The 20,000-nt window shown below is 47.5% G+C and overlaps 1 protein-coding gene across 3 annotated transcripts in view; it reads right to left on the bottom strand.

The window, feature by feature from the left end:
- Positions 1-8,683: 8,683 nt before the first annotated feature.
- The window catches only part of LOC135105032 (protein phosphatase 1 regulatory subunit 3B-like), a 30,756-nt gene continuing 19,439 nt past the window's right edge, over positions 8,684-20,000 (bottom strand). For all 3 annotated transcript variants that reach the window (XM_064012930.1, XM_064012929.1, XM_064012928.1), the window contains one exon: positions 8,684-12,129. The gene's annotated coding sequence lies outside the window, so the exon portion shown is untranslated. The remainder of the gene's footprint in view (positions 12,130-20,000) is intronic.

The raw sequence follows: 20,000 nt of genomic DNA, 5'->3' as shown, positions 1-20,000 counted from the left end.
AGAGAGAGAAACTACGGAAACAATAATATTTACCAACACTTGGAAAACTACCAGTCTCGGAGGATTCTCACTAGGCAGTATTTCAATTAATAAACACATCACTGGATTCTGAACAAAAATAGCAAAGTACATTTTTCTTTCCGACAGTTTCTACACATAATCAATGATCCTCTCACTGCTCCTATCAATTGTCTCAATGCTGCATCTCACCCATAGTAAGTACCTTTCTATTCTTTCAGTCACATTATGGCAGTGATATTGAGGATGTAACTAATCCCTCTTCAGATTCTTCAATTGCATCATCTACTGTTTTAAATTTGTCAAATAAGGAAAGACAATCATAGCTTCATTACTATGCCCTCATACCATTTTTTTTTTTTCGCCCATGTACAAAGTTTGTAGTTATGTTGAAATATGTATGACTTCCAGAATAACAAAGTTTTTTTTTTTCAATTGGTTTTGCATATTCCAACGAGAATACCTAATGGGTCTGAAACAAGGCTTTAAGAGCATTTGTAAACTTGGGTTTTTTCTTGCAAAAAAAAAAAAAAAATACATCTGCCATTGATGCGAAGCTGTTATTCTCCTTGAAAGGAGAAGATTGGAGCTGGAAGTTTCATATCCTGGAAAAAAGTATTATCAACTAAGTAAAATGACTGAGAGTTGTATGCAATGGGAAAAGATAATTTCTGCAAAACATTTTTAATGCATCAGTATTAATTAAATGAATGCACTGGCTGTCACTTTTTGGCAGAGAAACGTGCGAGAAAAGTTAGTATACAGTAATCATTAGTTTTTGTTTCCTTACTGGTCTAGCATAAATTATTATTAACATCAAAGTATATTTCCATATGATATATACACTGATGGCGTGACATATATGCATAATGCAGTGGCAGGATTTTATGAAGAAATCTGCACAGGAACTGCATACATTAATAATAATAAGCATTTTTACCTCTTGTGAATGAACTAGAAGATATCTTTCATTCTCTTTGAAGAGTGATGGCAGAAGCTACACAGCAAACCGTAGGCTACAATCTGTGAATAAATAAATAAATAAATAAGTAAATAAATAATAAATAAAGTGTTCTGTGCAAAAAGTAGTTTTACTTTAGTTACACACACACACACACACACACACACACACACACACACACACACACACACACACACATACACACATGAGAAATAGGCCAGGGTTGCACACAGGCGGATCAGGGGAGCGGCGGCATGGGGCCAGTTGCGGCGGAGTGCAGCGTGACACTCGGCGAGACAGGCGAGGTGGAGGTGTAGAGTGCAGACCGTCGGGGCGCCACCAAGGACACTCATCACGCTAAACACTCACTCACGCACTCATTCACTCACTCTCACATGCGGGTCCTAGGTTTTTCAGGCGTCTTCAACATCTTCGTTGTCTGTTTTGGTCGTTCTGGTAACCAAGTTTATTATTATTATTATTATTATTATTATTATTATTATTATTATTATTATTATTATTATTATTGTTATTATTATTATTACTATTATTATTATTATTATTGTTATTATTATTATTATTATTATTATTATTATTATTAGTAGTAGTAGTAGTAGTAGTAGCAACGTTTAATCACGCAAGGTAAGGTTCTGTCACCTTCATCAATTCTCAGAGATGCGAAGGAAGAGGAAGGCCATGAGTTCCTTTACACTGTCGCTAATCAATGAGTGAGGAGTGAGTGGTCTGCCCTCCTGCACACCCTCTTGCTTGATCTCACATCCTCCTGGGCCCCGACACACGTAGAACAAAGGCGTCACATGAAAGAGAATTGATTAAACTCTCCAGACATTCACTCAAGGTGTGCTGACTCCCCTTCGCTGAAAAAAAGTGTATAAGTGCGACCTTGAAAACAATTATGTATTTCTTTCGATTTTTATTTTCATTTATTTATTTTTTTTCGATCAAGAGTTTAGTCTTAGTCGCGTGTGTGTGTATGTGTGTGTGTGTGTGTGTGTGTGTGTGTGTGTGTGTGTGTGTGTGTGTGTGTGTGTGTGTGTGTGTGTGTGTGTCGAGGCCGAGGAGAGACCGTAACGGCACCAGTCGCTTCCAAACCCGTTCTGCTCCGTGTTCTGTTGTATGTCTGTCTGTTTCTCTGTTTGTGTCTGTCTGTGTCTTTCTGTCTGTGTGTTTGAGTGTCTTTTTCTGTCCGTGTCTGTCTTTCTGCCTATATACCTGCCTGCCTGCCTGTTTTGTCTATTTGCTTGTCTGTTTGCCTGTCTGTCTGTTTGTCTGTCTTTGGATTTCAGTGTATTCATCCGCCTGTGTCAAGATATGTCTGTGTATATATCAGTGTATCAAGACCTTTTCATTGAATACGTATGTATGTATGTGTATATTGACTGGTGTTCGTCTGCTGCTTGTCTATCTGTCTGTCTGTCTGTCTACCGATTGGTGTATATACATAAAAGTGTCAAGTAGAGATAGGAACTGTTGTTGTTGTTGTTATTGTTGTTGTTGTTGTTGTTATTGTTGTTGTTGTTGTTGTTGTTGTTGTTGTTGTTGTGGTGGTGGTGGTGGTGGTGGTGGTGGTGGTTGTGGTGATGATGATGGTAGTGGTGGTGGTGATGGTATTGGTGGTATTGGTGGTGACGGTGGCGACGGTGGCGAAGATAATGGTCATACTAAACTCCCATTCCCTGTCCTTCAATGTGACATGAGCCCTTCCCTGCTGGTCCGCCTCTCTCTGTTTCTTTCTCCTAGGGGACCACTACCACCACTACCACCACTACCACCACCACCAACACAACCACCACCGCTGCTGCCAGTGATGTCACCACACGTTGTCTGAGCGACGACAACCACGGTGTTCCAGGTGTTGGGGGGCTGGGAGGGGCGGTTTGAGGCAGGGATTTCTGACGGATGTGTTTCAGACGAGCTTCCGACACCATGAGGCAAGAGGCGCTGTCAGTCAAGCGGTGGTGGTGGCGGTGGTGGTGGCGGCGGTGATGGCAATGGTGGTGGTGATGGTGGTCACCCATTAGGGAAGGGAAACTCTAGGCCTTCTGTGTGGAAAGTACCAATATAACCTTACGGAAATGACCTTTAATTTCAGGAGGAGGAGGAGGAGGAGGAGCAGGAAGAGGAGGAAGAGGAGAGTGATACAGCACGGTGTACTTACTTCCCTTGACCCAACTTTTAACAAACAAACACACGTACACACAGGCAGTCAAGCAAACACTCCATCGTTGAAACGCTTCCAAGAATAAATTAAGCACTTTTTTCTTTTTCTTTCTCTTCTTTTCTTTTCTTTTCCTCTCCCTCGTTACACGCCTTGCCTCTCCTTCCTTACTCTTTGTATTTCTTATATTAATTTTTCATGCTTACTTTCCGCCTTTAAATTCGGTTTCTTTCCTCTTTTACTTAAGTCCGTACTTGCCTTTACCTAGATGTGATTACTTGTTTAAAATTATTTAATTTTGCTATAATTTTTTTTTTTTGTAGAGTTTGTGTGTGTGTGTGTGTGTGTGTGTGTGTGTGTGTGTGTGTGTGTGTGTGTGTGTGTGTGTGTATGGACGTAAAAAGAATATATGTTATACTCATTTTCAGTTCTGCAGTATTTGTTCATTCATTTCTCTCTCTCCATTCATAAGTCCATCTTCCTGTTCATTATCTTCCAGTCCTTGAATCTCTGCTTTCTACTCACAGACACTGAGAGGCAGGGATACACACTTTACTCCTGCTTGACAAATACTTCTGCCACTCATTCATTGTATTACCGAGTTGCTGTTTTATTATTGCAACACATTATTATCTCGCCCTTTACTCTTCTTCCTCCTCCTCCTTCTCCTCCTCCTCTTTCTTAGCCTCTTCCACAACCATAATCTCCTCTTTCTCTTCCTTCATCACCTCCATCCATTCCATTTCCTCTCAAAACATCGTACTTTTTCACAGTCAGTAAGGACATGAGCCGTCACTACAATTCCTATCATCTCTATTACTACCACCACCATCACTGCTGCTACCACCATCAAAACCACCACCATCACCACTGCTTAAGGTTTGCAACATTCTAGCCTTGATCTTTTACACGTTTCTTCCACACACCATAAGTGGAAGGCCCTCCGTCTCTCTCTCTCTCTCTCTCTCTCTCTCTCTCTCTCTCTCTCTCTCTCTCTCTCTCTCTCTCTCTCTCTCTCTCTCTCTCTCTCTCTCTCTCTCTCTCTCTCTCTGTGTGTGTGTGTGTGTGTGTGTGTGTGTGTGTGTTTTGAATTGAACTGTTAAATTTCTGACATGTTGGCCGATATTAGGTTAGGGGGTGGAGGGACACACACACACACACACACACACACACACACACACATATACACACACACACACTGTGTAGGTGGTTAATTGTATATTTTCTTTGATGTGTACGTATGTCATCTTTCCCTTTCACCCTTTTATTTAACACACACACACACACACACACACACACACACACACACACAACGTTAATATGTTCAATCTTTGATTTATTTTATGTTTTCTTTTACCGATGAATCGCCGTTCACCATCCTCATTCTTGTTACGTTACTAAAAGGCAATGACGGCACAGAATTATTTAGTTAATACCCTCAGCGCTCTTCTTTTATCATCATTATTCTTCTATTATTATCACCAATCGCCTCCTTTTAAGTACTTCATTTTATTTTTCTACTTTCAAACTTCCTTCATTCTTTCAGTATTTCAGTGATTTATTCTCATTTCTCATTATTATTATTATTATTATTATTATTATTATTATTATTATTATTATTATCCCTATTATTTGTTTTTTTTATTTATCGTTGTAACTAATAACTTAAAACTCGGTTTTATATTATTCTATTAAAAATTTTCAGTATTTCGTGTCTTCAATAAGTTTCGTTTCCCTAGTCTTTTGTTATTAATTTATTCATCTATTTATTTATTTTACTTATTTCATATTACTTTTTTTCGCATATCTAGTTTTCTTCAGTATTATAGTCTGTTTCTTCCAGACGTTTATCACTTATTTATTACCGTCGTACATCGTTCCTTCATCTATTCTTTCATTCATTCCCTCACTTCCTTCATCAATATTCAGCGAGCCTCGCTAGGTCTATATGTCTAGCTGTCTTCTACGTATCTCTCTATCCTTTCCTGTTTATTCGTCGCCTCGTTTCTTATCTTTCCTCGTCGCCTTGTTTGCTTTCATCAGTATTCTTAAGGTACCGGATCTTGCTCCATGTTTGTTTGCTGGAATGGTTTCTTTTCTTTTCTTTCTATTTATTTATTTCTTATTTTTATCGAAAGTCTGTTTGTTTGCCTCTCTGCCTGATGGTTTCCCTTCTTTTCTTCCTATTTTTTATTTCTTATTTATCTCGAAAGTCTGTGCGTCTGTCTGTATGTCTGTCTTCATCATCATCATCATCATCATCTTCTTCTTCTTCTTCTTCTTCTTCTTCTTCTCCTCCTCCTCCTCCTCCTCCTCCTCCTCCTTCTTCTCCTCCTCCTTCTTCCTTCCCTCCCTCATCCCTCCTTCATTCTTTCTCTCTCTCTCTCTCTCTCTCTCTCTCTCTCTCTCTCTCTCTCTCTCTCTCTCTCTCTCTCTCTCTCTCTCTCTCTCTCTCTCTCTCTCTCTCTCTCTCTCTCTCTCTCTCTCTCTCTCTTCCAGTCACTGTTTGTCTAGTGAAAGCTTCAGAAATTTATCATGTCTGTTTGCCTCTGTCACATTTGTTAACAATTTATTTTCTATTTCATAAGGTTACATCAAATGTTTCTGGGGCATGTTTATTTCAGCATCTCTTCCTCCTCCTCCCCCTCCTCTTGCTCCTTCTCTTCCTCCTCCTCTTCCTTCAGGTTATTGCTCCTGCACCTGCTGTTTATGTGTGTCTGTCTGCTTGCCATTTTTGTTTGCAAGTCTCACCTGATTTGTCTTGACGGCTTCTGTTGATATATCTTATTTAAATGTCCAGTTTTGCATGTGTGTGTGTGTGTGTGTGTGTGTGTGTGTGTGTGTTTGTTTGTTATTGTACTCGTGTTTTGTTGATTCATTACAGCATGATTTTTTCTTAAGCAGTTATTTGTTACTGTGTTTGTTGTAGTAATTATTTGTGTTGTTATTTTGTTGTTACTGTTGCTGTTGGTAATCAAAGGCATTCATTCTCTTATTCATTAATAGGTTTTTGATAAATCGCGATTAATATTGAGAGGGTTTTATTTCCTTTTTTTTTTCAGGGTTTTTTTTCCCCTCTAAACTTACTGACTTTATCTTACTGCTTTCTATTTATTGTATTTTGTGCCTAGTCTTGTGGTTGCTAAGGTCGTTGTAACTTTTGGTCATCTGACAAGAGTTCTTATGAGTCTCTCTCTCTCTCTCTCTCTCTCTCTCTCTCTCTCTCTCTCTCTCTCTCTCTCTCTCTCTCTCTCTCTCTCTCTCTCTTTCAACATCAATTTTAAGAGCTTTCTCCAAGCCCCTCCAGTCCTCCACATTGCCCTCCCCCTTCCTCCCTCCTCCCTTCGTCCATGTTCCCTAGCTTCCATCCCCTTCAACGACCACACACACACACACACGCGAGATTATCAAATTACCATCTTCTCACACATCTTTTCTTTATTTTCACACTATTCCAATATCTTCCTCCCATCCAGTCATCACAGACTCCATCCTCCTCCCGACACATCCACTCATCTATCATCCTATCACACACCACGCCTCACACTTCCTCTTTCCCGATTCCTCCATCACCTCTTTGTATCCAGTTACTTCCTTTTCTTTCCTTCCCAGTCAAATAATCAATTTCTTTCACTTTCTTTTCCCTCACACTCACCCATTCAGACACCAGATGCAACTCACTCACTCATATGTCATTTGTTCTGTTATCCATCGTCAGTCCTTCTCAACACCTAGATGTCAGGAGCTCTGATACACTCACATTAAAACCCCCCTAGTCCTCAACGTAACTCACCCACCTTCACCCTATGCCCCCACTTCTTCCCCCCCTTCCCTCTGACATCCCTACACTTACTATAGCCCCCAACCTCACCCGATTCAGTCCTCCCTCTCACTCCCCCACTCAACCCCCTTTCACCCCCTCCCCCATCACCCAGACATCCCCACTCCCACACTTTCTCAGTCCCACTAGTGGATTGGGAGCGACTAGCTGGCGCCACAACCCTGTCACACCACCCAGCTTGCTATGCTCCGCCCCCCAACTCCCATGCGTTCCGCCAGTGGGCCCTTCCCTCTTCCTCCTCCCCTCCCTTTGCTCTCTGACGCCCACGGACTCTCCCCAGGTGGACGCAGAACTATAGGGCGTTGTTGTGCACGGGAATGTGGACAGGATGATCAGCGGACGGTTCTTTTGTGGGGTTTTTGACTCCTTCGTTTCCCCCATTCATCCGGTGCCAGTTTATGTCTCATTAAATATTGTCTTCTTAATCCACGCCCCCTCACCTCTTTCTCTCTCTCTCTCTCTCTCTCTCTTAGATATTCAAGTGAAGGCACAGTATTATTTTTAGCGTGTTGCCATGGGAGCGAGGCAGGCTGGCAGACCATGCAGGCAGGCAGGCAGGCAGGGAAGCGTTGCCGAAGCAGCGGTGCCAAAAAAAAAAGTACTCAAGTCAGCACAACAAATGTTTAAACTTCAGAGGAGTTTACAACAGATGGGTCACCACCACCACCAGCTTCAGGAGTCGTTCACCCCTAACCCACCTCATGCTCCTCCTCCTCCTCCCCTCTCCCAGTCTCCTCTCCCTACCTATCCTCCCCATACATGTCCCTTACTTCACATCCTCCCCTACCTTTTCCTCGCCTCTCTCCCCCTCCAGCAACTTTTCTACGGTACAGGTGCGACGTCGTTGCGCTGCGCCACGCTGTGCGTGTGTGTGTGTGTGTGTGTGTGTGTGTGTGTGTGTGTGTGTGTGTGTGTGTGTGTGTGTGCGCGCGCGCGCGCACTCTCTCCTGCTCTCCTGGCGGCGAGGCTTGTGGCGCTCTTGTTTATATTATGAGATTAAAAAATCTTTCGTTTTTGTTTCTATGTTCAGTGAGTCTGATGTGTGTGTGTGTGTGTGTGTGTGTATGTTTAAAACCAAATCTTTAAAGCATACACCCCGCGGCTCTTTCCCTGCAGCAGGTGCTGGGGCTGAGCGCTCATCACTAGCGTTTTATGAGCGCGGCGGACATGTTTACTGCCCCGGGAGACATTCTTCTCGGTATTTTGACTTGGATTCTCGTGAAAGGGTCGAGGCAATATGGCGATGGCTGGGGGTGTAGAGTATGAAACTTTGTTGTACTTTCGTCTTATCCATTACTTACTGCGTTGCTGCTGCTGCTACTACTGCGCCTTCAGTAGCGCTGCCAGCCTTACTACTACTGCTGTTGCTGTTGTTTTTATTACTACAACTGCTGCCATTGTTACTCCTACTTTTACTGCTACTGCTGCTACTGTTACTATTGCTACTAAGGCCTAAAGCTAATCTCCCGTCCACTACGACCACTGCTCTCATTTTTCCCGTCACACATTCGCCTGACAATCCACATGCTATTCCTTCACACTGCCAGGTGTGTGTGTATGTGTGTGTGTGTGTGTGTGTGTGTGTGTGTGTGTGTCCCTCCAGGTTCTGGCCTCCCTCAAAGAGACATTCGGTGGCCGTTGTTCTCGTCAGTTCAATTCACCAGGGAAACATAAAATCAATGAGCACATTCATGTATTTATTTGATGTTTGCAAAAATCGTAAAATATCGTGCAATATAAAATAATTACAATTTTTCACGTGTGGCTAAGAATTCAAGACAATTACAAGATTTAAGAATACCATTTCTTCTTGAGAGAGGCAGCGCGAGGCCGCCTCTCTGCCATCATGGGGAAAATCAACACAACCAAGAAATATAAGAGGGGCGCCAGCCACGCCCCAGGGCGTAGGGCCGCGTGCTTCGGCCTCCCGCCCGCCCGGGGGCCGCCGCAGGCACGGCAACGTCAGCAAATGTTAAAACACATTAATAACAGTAATGGTGGCGGATGTTCTTCCTCTTACGAACTACATAGCAGCGATAAGGTCCGCATACTGGGTGGCGGCTGCGGAGGGGAGGAAGCCAGGCCTGGGGAGCCTGATGCCCCGTGTGGCTTCTTCGCCTCCCCAGTCGAGGCCATCACAGGGGCAGCGCGATACATAACACACTCACCAAAGGAACTCTTGGTACATCTTGAGCAACGACTGTGTGCAGGCGAAGCTCGCCCCTTCCTCACCGCCACCGACCACCCGCTCATCCACACTCGTACAGAAAAGATATATATAGTATGTATATGCATATCATTTCTTCAAATAGTTTGGCACACTGATACATACATCTGACATGTTTACAGGGAACCCAACTCGCTGAATGGTGCATCGCAACTCCACATTGGGGTGACACTTACAAAAACTAATAAGTGAGTGTATCACCTTCTGTTGCTGTTCCTTGAGCGATAAGACAAGAGTCCCCGCAACCCATCTCCCCCCGCCCGCCCTCCCTCCCGCATCCCTTACAATAGGCTAGTTTCACCCCTTATAACAGGCTAGTTTCGCTTTCCTTTGCGGGATTACATCTCTACTCCCTCGGGCACCCACACAGACACCTCGGTCCCCCGTATCCTGCCGACGGCAGGGGCGGCGAGAACACGCGGCGCGCCCGCTCATGCTATCACATCCCTCAGTGTTTCGTAGTTGATGGCGACGGGCTCCACGGCGCGAACTTTACCCGTAGGGCGATAAACGAACAGCGGTGGACGTGTTAAGTGTGTGGCTAAGCTCACTATGAGGTCGACACAAAAATAGTAATATATATATGTATATATATAGTTTTATGGAGTAATAGATCTACCATCATTACACGTACTCGTTCTATATCATAACATTATGAGGACGACCACTCTATACCGGAGTTGACCGCCGCAGAAATATAATTAAATTACGTTAACTATGAATCACCTGAACGACCCAAGGCCATTATTACATAAATGAAGAGGCGAGGGCGGCAGCGTTGCAAGAGGTCAGCAGGAGAATGAGAGGGCGAGCACGACACTGGCCTCGCCCCATCGACTATTTAGGGGTGGTGGCCTCGCTCCCTCCAGCTATTACTACTACAATTACTATCCTCGTGGTAACTTAGCTGAGGCGAGGGCCTGGTGCCTCTGCTCTTGGTGAAAGGCACACCTGGGCACACCTAACTACTAGTGAATGTGGCAACGCTCCGCCGCCCTCGACCTTCCCTCCACTCAAGGCATAGAAGGGTTTATCAGAGCACAGTCCCTTGGAAGGCGTCATAAAATACATCTAAGCTATATCTTCTTTGTATATAAATATCGTGGTGGGAGGGAGACAAATGCAATATCATACACACGCGGATGCCACGAGGCTGACATGTCACGCCGCCCTCGTGCATCAGGGTCTTGTCTCGGCGTCCTCTGCGTCACTCCTACTTCTAGTTTTATACACGGCGACCAGAGACGATTCGAGCTAGGAAGGAAAATACTCTCTATCACACGCACGCACGCGCGCACACACTCACATTTCCGGCCGCAGGTCCTCCCCTGGCCGCGCGACTCTCCAAGAAGTCTGTGCTCAGCTGCCACCTTGATAGCGGCGGGACCAACCTGCGGGGACCCGCGTGACGCAAGACGCGGTTAGATTAAATAAAAGGAGGGATTTCTCTTTCCGTCACAAGCCACCGCGCCTCCTGGAAGGCCGCAGCACAACCTCCGCCGCGTCTGGAGGTCCTCACTTCCTCCAGGAGGGCGGAGGAGGAAGTGCTGCAGGGCCACCGCCCAAGGTGCAGACCCGCCGCTGCCTTAAGCTTACTCACACATGAATGCCGAGTGATACACTGGCGCTACCCGAAGGTGGGAGGGACATAGTAGTATAGGAAAGGATAATCATTTGTACACTTAGCCTCTACCAAGCTAACCAAGACACTGATCACCTCTCATTGGTCAACAGGTGAACTACTCTACTCGTGCCACCTGACTCATGCCTTCGCGACTCGCGTCTCACGCTTCCCAAGGGGAGCCGCTCCCCACCACGCCTCAGACTCGCGCAGGGGTCGCCATGCCCGCCAAGCAGCCAAGAAGTCGCCCGGGTGCCAGGGGGGCAGGGCCTGGTTGCGTCATTACTTCGCTGCGGGAATGTAAGAGCCACACCCGTGTCCGCCGCGCTGCAGGGGAGGCAGGCACGTGTGCCGCGTTACCCTGAGGCGGAGGACATGGGGAGGGGGAGAGGCAGCCTTGGAAGCTGTGAGAAGCGGTGCTCATACATATATTGCACTTTAGGTTTACATATCCAACTAAATACACATCCGAAGAGCAAACACCTTGCACCTATCCCTTATTACCTGTCGCCTCCCTTCACCTGTGTGCCTGCTCACCTGTGCTGTATACCTGCCCGCCCACACGCCCATCCTACGCCCGCAGTCCCGACCGCCTAGGCCCGCCCCGTCATCTACATCTACATTTTTTTAAACATTTTTTTTTTAAATCATCACAGCGACACAAGCAGCGGTGTGCAATTATTCACATTTTTCTTTATCACAGACAAATTTCCGTGTGGGAGCGGACCACTAAGCCACTGGTGATCGCTGTCCCTGCTTGGCGGCCACTGACTGACACTTGCTTCTCCATGCAAACACTCACTCTTCTCAAACTCTTACACTCAAACCCGATTCATTCACCTTCGTTTTCTCCATTTCCAAACGCCGGGATGTCTCGCTCAGCCTCTTCTTGTACGGGCTACTTGGGTCATCTCTCAGCCTCGCCCCGTCCTTCCTCCGCGTCCCCTATCCTGCCGGGGAACGCGTGGACTCCTGAGATCCTCCTGGCGGCGCCGCGTGGTGTCATGTTGGCGCGTTACAGGAAACTGATGCAGGATATATTTGCTCTTCTCTGTTTTCTCTTCCTTGGGCCGTAAGCAGTCCAGCGGCGGTGGTGGGAAGGATTAAAGGATGTCATGGTGGTTGTTGTTTGATTATGGTGCTGTTTGTGGTGTTGTGGTGCTCTGGTGGTGGTGGTGGTGGTGGTGGTGGTGATGGTGGTGGTGGTGGCTGTGACCGAGGCGGCTGTGGCACAGACCGGGACTCAGAGCCTTGCGATGAATGACTAGTAGCTTAACAAATTCTGCGGAAGACAAGAAACGAGAACATTAATAACAAATTCAGTAAAAAAAATAAATAAATAAATAATAATAATAATAATTATCAAATAAAAAATAAGTCAATAATAATGATAAAAATAAATAATAAAAAAATAATAATAATCAAATAACTATATGATGATAAAAATTCCTTCCTCAGCAAGAACGTGAAAAAAAAAAAAAATAAAAAATAGCCATCTTGTCCCCTTACACACACACACACACACACACACACACATAGTAACTTCGCCAAGGTCTTCGCCGCCCACAGCTGCCCACGGAGAGACCTCAGACCGCGGCCAGACGGGAGAGAGAGAGAGAGAGAGAGAGAGAGAGAGAGAGAGAGAGAGAGAGAGAGAGAGAGAGAGAGAGAGAGAGAGAGAGAGAGAGAGAGAGAGAGAGAGAGAGAGAGACAGAGAGAGAGAGAGGCGGGAGGACCTTGAGAGTGGTGGTGATAACGGGGACGCGGAAGAGAGAGAGAGAGAGAGAGAGAGAGAGAGAGAGAGAGAGAGAGAGAGAGAGAGAGAGAGAGAGAGAGAGAGAGAGAGAATATTGCATGATCTGGCAGAGGCGATGATGACAGAACCAAAGGGAAGCCACATTATGGAGGCTGCGGCACAGAAGCTGACGAGGACAGGAGAGGTACCAAGGGAGGAGGAGTAGCGTGGAGGACAACAGACAGCACACACAGAACGGACAGAAACACATAACTGAGCCCGCAACGAAATATCAAGTGTCTTAATTCAGAGCAATAAAGATATGAAGTTATAATTTATTTTTAGCTCAATAGCACTCACATCCATCCGCCCACCCACCCACTCAGCTGACTCATTCGCACAGCTGAGCGTCTCACACACCTGTACAGACCACCACCGTTACCACCCCTCCCCCTTACACCATCCTATCAACGTGAGAGAAATTCACGGTCAAAAATGATTACATGACTCAAGAACATTCACCCATAAAAGTCCTCCCTTGTCTCTATAACACTTACATGGCAACACACCGTGGGAGAACAAAAAATAATAAAAGTGTGTCAGCCACGTACGGTCAGGGATGAATGGCGGAATGGATAAGATAAAAAGGAAGATAGGAGTTACAAAACGAACACAGGCAAATAAATATGTAAAGTGAGCCGCGTGTCAAGTGAGTTGTACGTAAGGTGACCCGTGTGAAAAAGCAAACCACATTCAAACTAAAGAAAAAAATAAAAAATAAAATGTGAACTGAAATAAATTGGCGTGAAAACTGAGACTCGTAACACAGAGGTGAGGGAGGCGAGAGGGCGAGGATGGCCGGGCAGTGTTACTCATCCATTCTTCATTTACATTCCAGCCACTCGTTCACTCGTGGGGGGAATGACCGTGGAAAAGAGCAATTAACCTAAACTATAATTATAAGGTAAAGCTGAAGCCTGTTTTAGAAAATTAGAATCTCCACTCGCATAATATATATATAATTAGATTCCACTTTTATTAGGAAGTCTCGAAGCAAAGTAAAACAAAAGTAACAATGGTAAGAAACACCGGGAACAACCTAACGACCAGTAAAGAAAAAAAGAGAAAGTAACAAATACAAAACGATAAGAGAAAAAGCGAAACATTACTCGTATCCGCCTTTTTTTCTTGCTTTTTCTAATTTTTTTCCTGGTATTTCCCAGACACGTAGTTGTCTTTCCCAGGCCAACAAGTTTCTCTTATTTACCAAAAAACCTCAACACGTGACTCTCGCACACCCGCGCCCACGCACAGGACAGAACAGGCTCCAATGACCTTCAGAGAGAGAGAGAGAGAGAGAGAGAGAGAGAGAGAGAGAGAGAGAGAGAGAGAGAGAGAGAGAGAGAGAGAGAGAGAGAGAGAGAGAAGCGAGTGACCTTTGTGTGGTTGTTAGCTAGTTGTGTGAACGAGTGAATGAGCGAGACTTGTGTGAGGCATGAATACGTGTATGAGTGAACGAGCTAGGCTTCAGTCATAAGTGTTAAGTGGAAGTGCGCGGCCTGGCGCCGAGAGATCACCTACCTCCAGCCTTCTGTTCACACCTTCTGTGAATAAACACCTGCACTGTTACCTGCGTTTCCTGTGCCCCTGCTGGTCAAGAGTCGAACATGGCGCAGTGAGTAGGATCAGGACAAGGCTGCAGTGGGTACGGCGCAGAATGGAGAAGCAGTTGGAGGCGCTGGCTGCCCTGCTAGCGCGACAGTCGGAGCAGAGTCAGGCTCGCGAGGAGCGTTTAACCCAGCTGCTGGAGAGAGTGGGGACACAAGCTCCCAGTCGCACCACGGCGAGCAATGAAGGCGAAACCACAGCCCGCAGCACGTCTACCCAGGGCGCGAGGTTCCCGACGTCCGCCACCATCATTCCTCACTTAACGGCGTCAGCATCTTTACGTGAGTTCGACACGTGGCGCCATAAGTTTGAAGGATACGTAACCCTCGCCAGGATAGACTGTCTCTCCCTGGCTGAGCAGAGGGCGGCACTCGCTGCTGTCCTAGACGACGAGTGGACCCGTACACTTCGCTACGGGATAAGCTTACCGAGAGACGCGGAGTTAAGAACCATCCTCGATGCAATGTGTGAGTACCTGCGAAGCCAGCGCAACATCATCATGGATAGAAGAGACTTCTACTCCCGCGTGCAAGAAACGCAAGAAGGTTTTGACGACTTTTTATGTGCTGTAAAGGAAATCGCCAATTTCTGTGACTTTTGCGACCAGTGCATAAACCATCAGCTGCGTGACAGAATTGTCGTTGGGACACGAGACGAAGTGGCTCTGAAACGCATGCTGGAAAACAAGAAACTCACCCTTGAAAACGCCATAGATATTTGCAGAGCATCAGAGAGCGCTAACCAGTGTAGTGCAGTACTAAGGGGCGGCTCTCACTCTTCGAGCCATGGTGTGAACGCTGTCTCGAACTACAGGAAGGGCAGTTTCGGGGGCTCAAGCCCCACGGGCTGTTATCGTTGTGGCAAAGATTGTCGCAGTGACAAAAGGGGATGCCAGGCAATAGATAAAGTGTGTCGTAACTGCGGGAAAAGAGGGCATTTTGCGAGTGTATGTCAGCAGACAGTGAGGAAACGACGAGGAGCTTCGAGGAGTTCCTCAACTGTCTCTCCTCATCGCGGTGCAGGCCCGAGGCGGGGAGCCAGTGCCAGTGTATACCAGCTCTTATCAGGCGTATACACAAAGACGGTGACGGCACGACCTGCGCCCCAGGTGCTCATTACCGCCACACATCCCGCTGGAAGAGACAAGATTACGTGGACTCCTGACTCTGGGGCCGAAACGACCGTTATTGGCCTCGACACGGCAACACTCCTTGGAATCCCGCCCTCCAGCTTGGCGCCCGCTGATGGTGATGGACTTTATGCTGCCGGTAATCACCCCCTCACCTGTGTAGGAACTTTCTCGTCGCACTTGCAACTGGGCGACAGGGAAGCTGAGACTGTTGTGAGCGTGGTGAAGGAGGTGAAGGGGGCGCTGCTTAGCTGGTACGATTCCATCGCTCTCGGAATCCTCCCGAAGATTTTCCGGCTCAAATCCGACCGCTACGCAGGGAAGAACAGCACACCGGCAACAGCTCCATCAAGTACCCGACCGCCTCGCAGCCACCTCTATCTACGCCCACAGAAGTGATCAGCTGGCCTCATTCCTACGACCCAACGCCACAGCAGCGTGCGGGGCACGCTGCTGCTGTGATCAAGGCCTTTCCCAGCGTCTTCGAAGCAAAGGAAGGTTTACGTGCAATGGCTGGTGGATCCATGGCCATCGAGTTGACAGACGACGCTCGACCCTTCGCCGTAACAGCATCTCGTACAATCCCTTACAATTGGCGTGAAGAAATTAAGAGCCAGTTGGAAGAGCTGCTTAACAAGGGAATCATCGAGAGTGTGGACTACCCTACGGCATGGTGCCACCCCATCGTGCCTGTCCCAAAAAAGACATCTGGTGTAAGGCTGTGTGTTGACCTGACACGACTCAACCGTTACGTGAAGAGGCCCGTATCCAGTGCGCTCACCTCATGACGCCATCGCCTCGATCGGGACCGGAGCAGTTTGGTTCACCACTCTTGATGCCAAGATGGGGTATTTTCAAGTCCCCATTAGAGAAGAAGACCAGGATTTAACCTGCTTCATAACACCTTGGGGTCGGTACAAGTTTCGGCGAGCGGTTATGGGTCTCGTCTCGTCTGGAGACGAGTATAACCGTCGAGGAGACCAAGCTCTCGGCGACATACCTAACACCATCAAGATCGTGGACGACATCCTGGCCTATGACTCCACCTACAGTGCGCACTTAGCCCATGTCATTCAGATTGTGCGGCGGTGTGACCAGCACGGCATCACTCTCAACCCACAGAAGTTTACATTCGCGGAAAGAGTGGTAGATTACTGTGGTTACTCTGTTTCTGGACAAGGCTACACGACAGACTCAAAGAAAGTTAAGGCAATCTCTGACTTCCCACGACCACAGCACATCACCGACTTACGATCATTCATGGGTCTTACAAACCAGCTTGGAAGCTTTTCTCCTGCTGTGGCTGCAGCTGCACAACCCCTCAGAGATCTCTTACGCCCGAAGAACAGTTGGTGCTGGTCTCCTAACCATGAAGAGGCGTTTGAGAAGGTGAAACAGTGTCTCGTCAGCCCACCTGTCTTGGCATACTTCGACCCATCATTACCAACGATGCTACAGACTGACGCCTCAAGGATGCACGGATTTGGATTCGTTCTCCTGCAGAAGCACAGTGACCAGTGGAAGATGGTGCAATGCGGGTCAAGATTTGTTACAGACACAGAGAGCCGCTATGCAGTAATAGAGTTGGAAATGGCTGCAATCGTCTGGGCAGTCAGGAAATGTGGCACCTACCTGAAAGGACTCCCTCACTTCGATCTAGTGCTCGACCACCGCCCGCTGATACCTCTCCTCAATAGCAAGTTGTTGGGAGAAATAGAGAACCTGCGGCTGCAGCGCATGAGGGAGAAGCTTGCTCAGTATTCTTTCACAGCAAGCTGGCAAAAGGGATCGACACACTGTGTGCCCGACGCCCTCTCACGTGCTCCAGTACAGGACCCAGTGGAGGAAGAGGATGCTGCTACTTCTGGTGACCTCGACCCTCTCCACTCAGCGGTCATCTCAGCGTTATCTGCCACCAATGAGGACGGCGTCCGCTTAGCACCACTCCAGGATCAGACTGTGGAAATGGTACGTGCCGCAGCAGCAAGAGACGGGGAGTACTGCTTGCTCAAGAACGTCATCATCGAGGGCTTCCTGATCATTGCCACGACCTCGATCACCGCTTGCGTACGTACTGGCCGGTGCGCAGTCTGCTGGCCGTAGACGACGACCTGGTGGTTTACGGGCCGAGGCTTCTTATTCCTCACAGCCTCCGCCGAGAAACACTAGAGCGACTCCATGACAGTCATCAGGGGATGGAGCGCACCAAGCGACGGGCCCGACAAACGGTGTACTGGCCTGGTATGGACAGAGACGTTGAGAACGTCGTTTCTGGATGCTCACTATGCCGTCCACTCCTACCAAGCCAAGCCAACGAACCTCTCTGGCAGGACACGGACACACCCAGCAGGGTGTTTGAGTCAGTTTCTGCAGACTACTTCCACGCAGCAGGCCGTACATACCTCGTGTATGTAGATCGCTTGTCTGGGTGGCCTCACGTGTCTGCATGCTCACGTCCAGCATCGGCTGATCAGCTCGTTCGTGTCCTTCGGGGTGTGTTCGCCGACACGGGCGTGCCTGTTCTCCTGAGGACTGACGGTGGACCGCAGTTCACTTCTTCATCGGTACGGCGCTTCCTGGCTCGATGGGGGGTGGAGCATCGTGTATCTTCACCTCATTATCCACGCTCCAATGGTCACGCCGAGGCAGCGGTCAAGTCCGTGAAGAAGCTGATCCTCACGACCACACAGCAGGGACACCTGGACGAGGATGCGTTCGCTCGCGGGTTGCTGGAACTGCGCAACACTCCGAGGGCGGAAGGGCGATCACCAGCACAAGTCCTCTTCGGTCATCCTATGAGGTCCTGTGTCCCGGCTCATCATCGCTCATACGCTCAGCAGTGGCAGCGCGCTGCTGATGAGTGCGACGCCAAGGCAGAGCGACTGAGGAAGAAAGCGAAACTTCGCCACGACGCGTCCGCCCGTACTCTTCCTCTCCTGCACCTCGGTGGCCACGTCGACGTTCAAGATCACACGACAGGCCTCTGGGATCGCCTGGGTGTCATCGTGGCTGTTGGGCGAAGGAGAGACTACCTCATCAAGATGGGCAGCGGTCGCGTGATGTGGCGTAATAGAAGACACCTACGCCCACACAGACCTCTTGCTCCCCTTCCTGTCGAGCAGCACACCGCTCATGGCGGTGCAGCGCTTCAGCATCAGGGTCACGAGGAACACCACCATCCCGGCAGCCCGGAGCATCAGGGTAACGGGGTACACCGTGGCCGAGAGCAACCAGAGCGTCGAAGCAGCCGACAGCGTAGGGAGCCGAGACGACTGCAGGTGCGGTGGCACCGTAGCACCTACGATTAGTCGTACGTGTTCATTGTACGCTGTGTTTGTTTTGTGTATATGTACCGTGTTTTCTGTACTTCAATCATTGTAACTTTGTTTCATGTGTTACGGTAGCCATAACAAAGATAAGGAATCTTCCTTATGTCTCGGGGGAGGTGTGTGGTTGTTAGCTAGTTGTGTGAACGAGTGAATGAGCGAGACTTGTGTGAGGCATGAATACGTGTATGAGTGAACGAGCTAGGCTTCAGTCATAAGTGTTAAGTGGAAGTGCGCGGCCTGGCGCCGAGAGATCACCTACCTCCAGCCTTCTGTTCACACCTTTCTGTGAATAAACACCTGCACTGTTACCTGCGTTTCCTGTGCCCCTGCTGGTCAAGAGTCGAACAACCTTGAGAACACGTTAACTATTGTTGACTTCCTTCCACATCCTTTGTTTGTTCCACCACAGCATAAACTATTTCTACTCGTCCAAGACACCCAAGCCACTTGTTCCCTCTCTTTACACGCCCTAGCAACACTAAACAACCTCGCAACACTCCCAACACCACTTAAAATTCTGCACTAGCATCTGCCCACGCACCCACCCTCCCACACACACATAGTTCTCACGCACCACTTCGTACACAAGATTCAGAATAATGGAAGAAAAAATGTGTCAAGTATCTTCTTACAAAGTTTCGAATTCCTTCCAAGCATATGAAGAATTCCAATCATCTATTTCCGTGTTTGATTCAACTTTCTTCCTTGTGGTTATATTTCTCACTTAATTTCCTCTTCCTTCCTTCCTTCTTTGTCCTTCATTTCTCTTCCTTATTGAGATGTTACTTATTTTTGTTATTTCTTAAGGTTTCTCTCTCTCTCTCGTCTCTCTCTCTCTCTCTCTCGCTCTGCTCGCTCTCTCTCTCTCTTCCTCTCTCTCTCTCTCTCTCTCTCTCTCCAAGGCCACGCTCTTACAATATAATCTTTCTTTTTTTTTGTCATTATCATTATTCTGGGGCGGCCCTTTTGTTGTTTGTGTGTCCTAGTTGATAATTAGAACGGGCGAGACACAAACACAACACAAACACAACACACACACACACACTCACCACACACACACACACACACACACAGACACACACACACACACACGACCTTTTGTGAGAACGGAAGTACTTGCAGTTGACTAGAAAAAAATACCTACTTTTTTTTCGTCAGTGAAGGTGCAGCATTGCTTCTCTCTCTCTCTCTCTCTCTCTCTCTCTCTCTCCTTCTCTCTCTCTCTCTCTCTCTCTCTCTCTCTCTCTCTCTAGCAAGATGATAGTCGTGGAAAAATACCAAGTGAGGCCACA

The sequence above is a fragment of the Scylla paramamosain genome, chromosome 11 (assembly GCF_035594125.1).
Source record: "Scylla paramamosain isolate STU-SP2022 chromosome 11, ASM3559412v1, whole genome shotgun sequence".
Taxonomy (NCBI): domain Eukaryota; kingdom Metazoa; phylum Arthropoda; class Malacostraca; order Decapoda; family Portunidae; genus Scylla; species Scylla paramamosain.
Note: the sequence above shows the minus strand (reverse complement) of the source record. Positions and strands in the feature narration are given on the sequence as shown.